Source organism: Homarus americanus, unplaced genomic scaffold (genome assembly GCF_018991925.1).
Source record: "Homarus americanus isolate GMGI-L3 unplaced genomic scaffold, GMGI_Hamer_2.0 scaffold42476, whole genome shotgun sequence".
In the NCBI taxonomy this organism is placed as follows: Eukaryota; Metazoa; Arthropoda; class Malacostraca; order Decapoda; family Nephropidae; genus Homarus; species Homarus americanus.
The window spans coordinates 1-8,782 of NW_024736304.1; the positions used below are offsets into that span (position 1 = coordinate 1).

An 8,782-nucleotide genomic window follows, 5' to 3' on the forward strand; every position below is an offset into this window, starting at 1 on the left:
GACTCCTGGAAACGATACAGAACAATACTTGTCCCCAAAAAAGGTGGTAACCCAGAAGTCGTTGCAAATTGGAGGCCTATAACACTGAGCCGCACAATATACAAGGTGTACACGGGATGCCTCACAGCACGACTCAGAAGGTGGCTCGTTGACAACGAGGTACTGTGCGCTGCACAGAAAGGATTCATGCCAAGTGATGGGGTGATAGAACACAACTACATACTTCAACATCACATGGACAATGCACGACGGAACAATGGCGATACCTGCATAGCAGCACTCGACTTGACCAATGCATTTGGCTCAGTGTCACTGGACCTCATTAAAAGAGCGCTCAACCGTATAGGGGTGGGATGGGATTTTGAAACAGTAGCAGGAGACATCATCAGTGGCAAGACGACAAGAATACTAACAAAGGAAGGAGAAACAGAAGAGATACCAGTGCAATGCGGTGTGCAACAGGGGTGCCCAATAAGTGGTCTCCTGTTCAATATAGCGGTCGAACCACTGTTGCGGAAAATCGCGGCCGAAGGAATGATACTGAACCAACAACACAAGCACCCATGCTTAGCATATGCAGACGATATAACCATCATTACAAAACAGCAAGATAATCTACAGCAACTCCTCTACATAGCAACAGAACAATGCAGTAGGATGGGACTGGACCTAAATCCTAGCAAAAGCTCATCATTGCACCTGTCTGGACGAAGACCTCGAGGAATGCGCCAGACACAGTTCTACGTGGGAGAAACGCCCATCCAATGGAAGAGCGATGGCGAAGCAACGCTCTTCTTGGGACGACCAGTTGGGTTCTGAAGGTTACTAGTGTGCCCTGAAGAATGCAGTGATGGCTAGGGAAACACTGAGTAACACTGAGTTCGTTTATTGTGGATGAGAGAAATACAAGCGGTGACCAGCATGTGCCAAGCACAGCTCACACGGTCAGACTGAGGCGCCTTGCCATATGGCAGCCTCGGGGCAATGTTGCCACATAGCACGTGCAGTGTTGCCACGTGATAATATATATGAATGCTACTCGGCACAGTAGCTTATGTACAAGGTTGCCACTCGGCACAGTAGCTTATATACTTAACCTACATCTCCCTCCCCCCTCACGCTCATAGTCTTTGTCTTGAGCGGACTTCTTAGTCCTAAGTCGCTCCGAGCGTCGAGGTGCACTGTGGGGCGGATCCTCGTGAGGTGTAGGTGACTCGTCTTCGGTCAGGGGGCCAGCAGCAGGGGGTGGGACTGGCCGGAGGAAGCGGCGGTTCCTCCACCAGACACGGCCACTCGGCATCCTGACCTTGTAGTCCCGCGACCGGCCGACGCCCATCACTATGCCCACCTTGTGCCGACGTGTCGTCGTCGGGTCCTGGACGTGGACAAGGGCACCAATCTCCAGCGGCTGAAGAGGGCGGGCACGGTCGTCATACCGAGCCTTGGCGTCCTGGGCATGTGTAGCGGTGCGGCGGTAGCAGCTCTCGGCTTTGGTCTGCCAATCCTTCGCAAAGGCCTTGGCGTGTGTAGGAACGCAAGAGCGGAGAGGGTGACCATACAGGATCTGGGCAGGGGTAGCCCTGAGGCGTGTGGTCGATTCCAGCCTCCTGATGTGACTCCGCTGCTGCTTGGGGCTGCGTGGGCCATCTGGAGGGGGCTGCGTGCGAACCACCCCGAGGGAAGTGCGCTGCTTTCCTCCTCGTCTCGGGCTTTTGGGCTTGGGTTGGCGGCAGCACTTGTCGTAGTGTCCATAGCGACCGCAGGCCTGACACTTGTGGCCTCGTGCAGGGCACCTGTCTGTGTTAGACCAGTGGCCCTTACGGTCACATCCACGACACAGTGCGTCGACGGCCGGGCAAGTCTTGGGGCTGTGCTGCTTTCCACAGCTGCCACAGGAAGCACTAGGCGGAGGCGTGGAAGAACGTGTGGCAGCCTTCGCGTTGTTGGCCGCCTTCTTATCCTTCTTGTATTGTGAGATAGCTCTCACAGCAGGTGGGGCCATAAGGCAGAGGTGGCGGACTTGGTGGCCTCGTATGACCGACATTCAGTCACTACCACCTGGAGTGTGGAGGAAGCGTCCAGGGGGATGAGTCGCTGCATCAACTCTTCGTGCCTGACACCTGTCAAGATCCCGTGCTTGATCCAGGCTTCCTCACATTCCCGGCTGTGCGCCTTGCAGACGTCGATCTCCTCTGACAAACTCTTCAAACGTACAAAAAAGTCGTCAAAGGATTCGTTCTCCGCCTGCTTGCAGCTGGTAAAGGCACGGCGACGCAAAGCCTCGTTGTTCCGACCCTTAACATGCTCCTGTAAAAGGTCGAGCACATCCGTCACTGAAGAGGTAGAATCGGGAGGCACTCGCAACGTGTGCTCCAAAATTCTCTGGGTCTCCAGCGACAAACACATCCGCAGTTGGATGAGCTGTTTGTTTGGAGGCATGCTGTCAAGGTCCACCATCGTGGAGTAATCTGTCCAACGCCGCCTCCACTCACGAAAAAGCTGAAACGTGACGTCTGGTGAGAGGGCGGGTGGGGGTTGAACAGATGCCTTGGGAGCTGGAGGACGCTGGTGTGGTGGAGGAGGGAGTGTACTGGTGCCTTGAAGCGCGCTACCTGCGAGTGAGGGAGGGTGGGTTAGCGCCAGGGTCGCCAATAGTGCCTCAAAACGCAACTTTTCCTCTTCTCTTCGTGTCTCCTCCCTCTGAAAATCCATTTCTCTACGTCGCTCGTCCCGGTCGTCCATCCACCTCAGAATTGTGGCAATGTCCGTCACAGGAGGTGGAGGATGAGAGTCTGCGCCGGGTGGAGGGGAAGGTGGTGGGGAGTCGTGTCTCCCATCTTGACGTTGTCCCTTCTTACCTCCCATCTTTGTGTGTGCGTGGACTGCACTGTTTAATATATAAAGTGGCGCCTCAACAGCTCGAACCACATATATAAGACATAAACAGCACAAAAATCACGCTTATGGTCCAGGTCCACTGTCCTGTCCGTGAGTGAGTGCGTGCGTGTGTGTGTGTGTGTGTCTCAGAGAGCGGAGGGAGCGTGGACAGCTGCGTGGTCCGGCAAGACCGTCAGTGTCCCCCGGATGTCGCACGAGAAGGGTGTACGCCTGCGTGCTCCGTGGGTACCACAAAAAAAAGACAGGCCAATGCTCAACTCAGCTCTAGACACACACTAATACACTGACACTAACACTGGCACCGTCACTAAAACGCACTGTGACGGAGCAACACTGCACATCGCGGCGAAACACAGCGCAACACAACACAACACACTGAGTCGACGCGCATCACCGGCAGACGTAACTGTCGGCATTGTTCACACACTTTGTAAGTCCACAGATCCTAGACACTGCGCCAGGAAGGTTACTAGTGTGCCCTGAAGAATGCAGTGATGGCTAGGGAAACACTGAGTAACACTGAGTTCGTTTATTGTGGATGAGAGAAATACAAGCGGTGACCAGCATGTGCCAAGCACAGCTCACACGGTCAGACTGAGGCGCCTTGCCATATGGCAGCCTCGGGGCAATGTTGCCACATAACACGTGCAGTGTTGCCACGTGATAATATATATGAATGCTACTCGGCACAGTAGCTTATGTACAAGGTTGCTACTCGGCACAGTAGCTTATATACATAACCTACAGGTTCCATCTTCTGCCAAACATCCAAACAGTAGAGGAACTAATGCAACTCGGGACCAAAATACTGACAAGCAAGCTAGCACCGTGGCAGAGAATAGATGCAGTCAAGACATTCATGTTCCCGGCAGGAGTGCATGCAATGAGAACTTGGCAACTGAGGAAAACAGACTGGGCACACCTGGACAACGAAATGAAGACAATGCTTAAACACACGCTACATCTACCGTCAAGAGCGTCGAATGAGTACTTGTACGGAAGCAGTAAAGCTGGAGCGTGTGGTGTCCCACTCGCGGCAGAAGACTCTGACATTTTCCTGGTGGATACCGCATATAAATTACTCACGTCACCGGATCCTGACGTCAGGGAAATAGCCAGAGAAGAATGCCGGCGAGTGGCAACAATGAGAACACGACAGGAGCCAAGCATGACCGACGCATGCATGTACTTAACACAGGGAGAGATGCAAACGCGAGGAGGAGACCACCAAACCATCTGGTCTAGAGCCAGGTGTGCCTCAGGCCGAATGGGGGTTTCCTGGATAGCAGAGGGAGGAGACAACATCAAGATAAAATGCACGGACTCCATCATTGAAGAAAAAGATAGAAGGAAGGTAGCCAAAACCATCCGGAGCCGGCGACGACAGATGAGAGATGAAGTTCTGCAGAATAAGCCTGACCAAGGGAAAGTGATGAAGCTCGTAGCACAGGAGAGAGCATCATCAGCATTTGTTCGAAATGGAGCGTATACACCCTTCGCAGACTGGCGTTTCATACACCGAGCAAGACTGAACCTACTCCCCGTCAATGGAGCGAAGCGAGGCCAGAATAGGGATCGGAGATGTCGTCGGTGCAATAGAGAAGTAACGCTCCCACATGTAGTAAACCACTGCATGATACACGCTCGAGCCATGCAAAAGCGACATAATGCCCTGGTGGATAGAGTACGAAAAGCCGCAGAAGGTCGACATTGGAAGATCATGTTGGCAAATGAACGAGTACCAGGAGCAGCAGACAATGGACGTCCAGACCTGGTGATTGAAAAGAACCGAGAAGTGATCCTGATCGACGTCACCTGCCCATTCGAGAATGGACAAGAGGCATTTAAAGAAGCAAGACTGAGGAAAGAAGAAAAGTATGTAGAACTGGCAGCAGAGATGAGAAGACAATACCAGCAGGTGAAGGTGGCTGCATTCATAGTGGGACCCCTGGGAGCATACGACCCGGAGAATGAGAAGCTGATGAGGCGACTGGCATCAAAGGGATACCTGCGCCTCTTCAAGAAACTGTGTGTAAGTGATGCCATTCGCTGGTCGAGAATGATTTATATAGAACATACCTCAGGTGCTAGACAGTATGTAGGGTGAAATAAACCCAAAGTCAAGATAGAAGAAAGAATAGGTTCTAGTTTGTGGAATAGGAACACTATGTATAAAATGAAATAGATAGTCAGCCAATGGTCACAAATAACTGGAATACCCAAACTATTGTAAATAAAAAACTCTGTATCATTCTTTTAAATAAAATATATTCTTATTTCTCTCTTTTGCTACTTCCATACTTAGTACTAGTTGCGGGACCTGCTTCTCGGCCTTTTGGCTGAGCTGTGTGCTGGATGCCATCTTGTACTGAATTCCCGGCCAGGCAATCACGAATGTATCGTCAAGAGGCAGATGAGGGAGGAGCAAAGGGTTTTCCATTTTCGATTCCAGTGTGATGTGCAATACTGCCCCAACAAAGAGAGGCTTGATCAACCACAAAGTAGCCAGACATGTCCGACAGTGGAGGAGGAGGAGGAGAGACAATCAACGTCAGGTGGAGCAAGGACAGCGGAACCAACAGGATGCCTTTTGGCTAAGATCAAAGTGTAGTATCTGTTCTTATCAGCTTAACGGGGAGTACATAATCAGTGTCCTTTTTACATAGAAGAAAGAACACAGATTTGGACTTTCTAAGAGGTTAAAGTATGAGAGTTGACTATAGTATATTTTAGGAGGCGGGCAGGGAACCCGGTATTTCTCCATTGCTGTGGTTATTACTAAGACCATGCAGTGAGAGGAAACATACCGGGGGTACCCCAAAACCTGGTCCCGGAACCGGAAAGGTAACCCGGGACCCCACGTTGGTGCTTCATTGTACCATCCTTTGGGATTTTGTATTTGCAGGCATCCTCGCAGAGCGTCCTTAGCGGAGCTGGCATAATCGACGAAGAGTGTCTCTAATTTCAAAGCATCAAGTATCTGCGGCATCCCAACGTGTCGCTGGAAGGGTTCCTTGAACTTCCAGTATTCACCACAAGTTCCTCCGCTGAACTTCGGCGTCGGCCTTTGGGAGAACCTCATATTTTCTAACAGTTCTCTCACCCAGCCCTCGGACCTCGGCAGGTCGTCCTTTTGGTCCTTCATCAACGTTAGTGGTTTCGGTGAGCGGGCTTGATGCTCGGAAGTACTACTGCGCTCCCCCTGGTGAAATGTTCCCGGCTCCGCGGTTAAGGTGAGCACCGGGAGTCCTCTTTGAGTATATAGCGTTTTTTCGTCAGTTTTGGTTTGAGGAAGGTCGTGTCTCTGGTAGTGATAACACCTTTCCGCGATCTTCTGTTGTTGTTGAGCAAACGGCTCACTTCTCTCCGTATCATTATCATCATCTGCGCAGTGTTTCCATTTTCGTGTTATGATCATGTAAATAGAAGTTTTGGTGCTATTTCATAAAACCCATCTGGAGCTAAGCGTGTGCTCCACCATTACCGAAATGAATTGTAAACCTGTCTGGGGATTTTACTGAAAGAATATCATTATTTTAACGTAATATAAAACAGTACAGTATATTTCAATCCAAGTTTCTCAAGTTCAATCTTTTACTTAAAATACTGTACTTGCAAGTGGTTTATGGGAATAAGATTAGTAATTTGCCTAAAATAAACACCTTGCATGTATATTGTGACGGTTCAGTTGTGTCAAGTGGCAGGGCAGGGTGTGGGATCCTTATAAACCAGTACACAGAACAAGGTACTGATGACACGAAAATTGGACAACGGCGAGCAATTTTAGATCATCAACACAAGCCGAGTTATATGCATTGTTAGTAGGATTAGAAAATGTTGTAAAGAGGAATAAAGATATATATTTTTTTGTTGATAGTAGGGCAGCTTTAGATTCTTTGAGCAGCGGGAGTTCAGTCTTTGAACACATTATTGGTTTATGTAGAAAAATTGTAAATACAATAAGGAAAAAAGGCCATAGTTTTCGATTTGTATGGGCCCCTTCACATGTGGGGATTGGTCTTAATGAAGCAGTAGATATAATAGCAAAAAGAGTCACGGAAAAGGCCGAGATTGACATAATATGTATTAAAACTTTGAAAAAATTATGAGCAAATTGCGGAAAATACAATCAATAGAAGATAATTTAAAAAGGAATGAAATATATGAGAAAAGTGAAACAATGAAACATTACTATCATGTTCTCATGAACACAAATTTTACAAATAGGAAAGATAGGAGCAGGTGGAAAGATTCGGTGTGTATGAGGTTAAGATTAGGGTATAAATATTACTAGGAACTTGGAGCCGAGAGAAGTGAACGGGATATGGAATGTAGAGTTTGTAGAACATCCAGGTCCCATACCCTGCCACATGGGATGCCCATTTCTTAATGTATATAGAAATGCTCAGATAAATAATGTCTCCAAGCAAATAGAATGGATGCTTAAAAATAGGAAAGTAGATGAAATATTCAAGAAATATAGAAATTTTGCATCTGGAATATAACTATGTACTATACAAGATATATCTGTATTAGGGATTTATGTGAGTCCTGAGAGGGACATTCCTGGACTGGGGTGGCGGATGACTTAAGTCACTTCATCCCTTTGAGATGTATTTTTTTTATCTCAATAAACGTATCAATCAACTACGTGAAAATGAGACTACGAACTCATTTTACTTTCCTAAGATCCTTTTTTCAAACTTCGCTGTGACTGAGCTATCGAAGACCAGAATTAAATTGATTTCATGGTTCAAGATGGCAGTCCCTGGTGAACGTTCCGGAGCGTTAGACAAGTAGTATTAGGTTACACCCGTTAGATTTTCAGAGATACGTGGCGTGAGAGTCCCCTTCAGGATAATTAATTAATTTCTTAATTAACACCCTTACAACAATTTCACCATGAACATCAGATTCTGTGATGTTCATATATGAAAAGGGGGTGACTTCAGCCACAGTTAACAATTACTGGCATCTCTAGGGATGACGTCAATGATACCTCATTCTTAAAGTAGATTCCTTGACTGGTCTGATCTGATATATCTCTGTTCTGAAGTGGTTAGAGAACAAACATTTCAAGTAGGGAACTCAAAAGGTTTACAGATTTCAATTCAATTTCAATATTTTTTATTTCTTGATAGAGGAAGCGGGATCCTAGTGCTGTCCCTAGGTACCCTTGGTTTGTTTGAAGTCTAGAGCAATTTTTAATAAGTGCATGAAATTAATTTTATGACAGATCTGTATTCTCCCAACCTGATTTAGATCTGTAATAGTCGGGATAATTGTTCCATCCAGGACGTTGTATATGTGAATAGATTTTTTTTTTTTTACTACATTAGATCACATACACTTGATTACGACATTGTATGATTATTTTCAGCTAATTTGAATTAGTTTTGTGAGCCCATGTGAATGGGCTAAGAAAAAATTAATCAAGACTCATTGAGTTGTTCCCCCCCCACGGAAATCTTTAGTAAAAGGCGAAAGATTTATGCGTTTTGAAGGGAAACCAGAGCTATGGTTGCAAAGTTGTTCAAGACCCCAACAAACATTAACTTAGAACATACATGGAGTTGTAGTTCCAGTCAAGAAAGACATTAAAGGTTTTATTGTCCAGTGTCTAGAAGAGTTTTAAAATAAGATTTACAAGTCCTTCGTAACATTTAAGACTACCGTGATTGGCAGTCAAAAGTGCTATTACTTAATGTGGATTTTCTTTAAGAGAATTTAATTTACATAATTCCTTTAAATCTGAACAAATATAGCAAATCAACGAGAATGTTATTGTTACAATGTTATGACTGCGCTTCAACTAAGGTCTTTAAGGGCATAACTTAGTTCATAAATGTTCTGTTTTATAATATGGCCCTCATTGTGCAACCGT

The 8,782-nt window shown here is 46.9% G+C and overlaps 1 non-coding gene across 1 annotated transcript; it reads right to left on the minus strand.

The window, feature by feature from the left end:
* Nucleotides 1–8,299: 8,299 nt before the first annotated feature.
* On the minus strand, nucleotides 8,300–8,416 carry LOC121872131. Its single transcript, XR_006090034.1, has one exon. It is a non-coding gene; the product is annotated as a U5 spliceosomal RNA (small nuclear RNA).
* Between the last annotated feature and the right edge of the window lie 366 nt (nucleotides 8,417–8,782).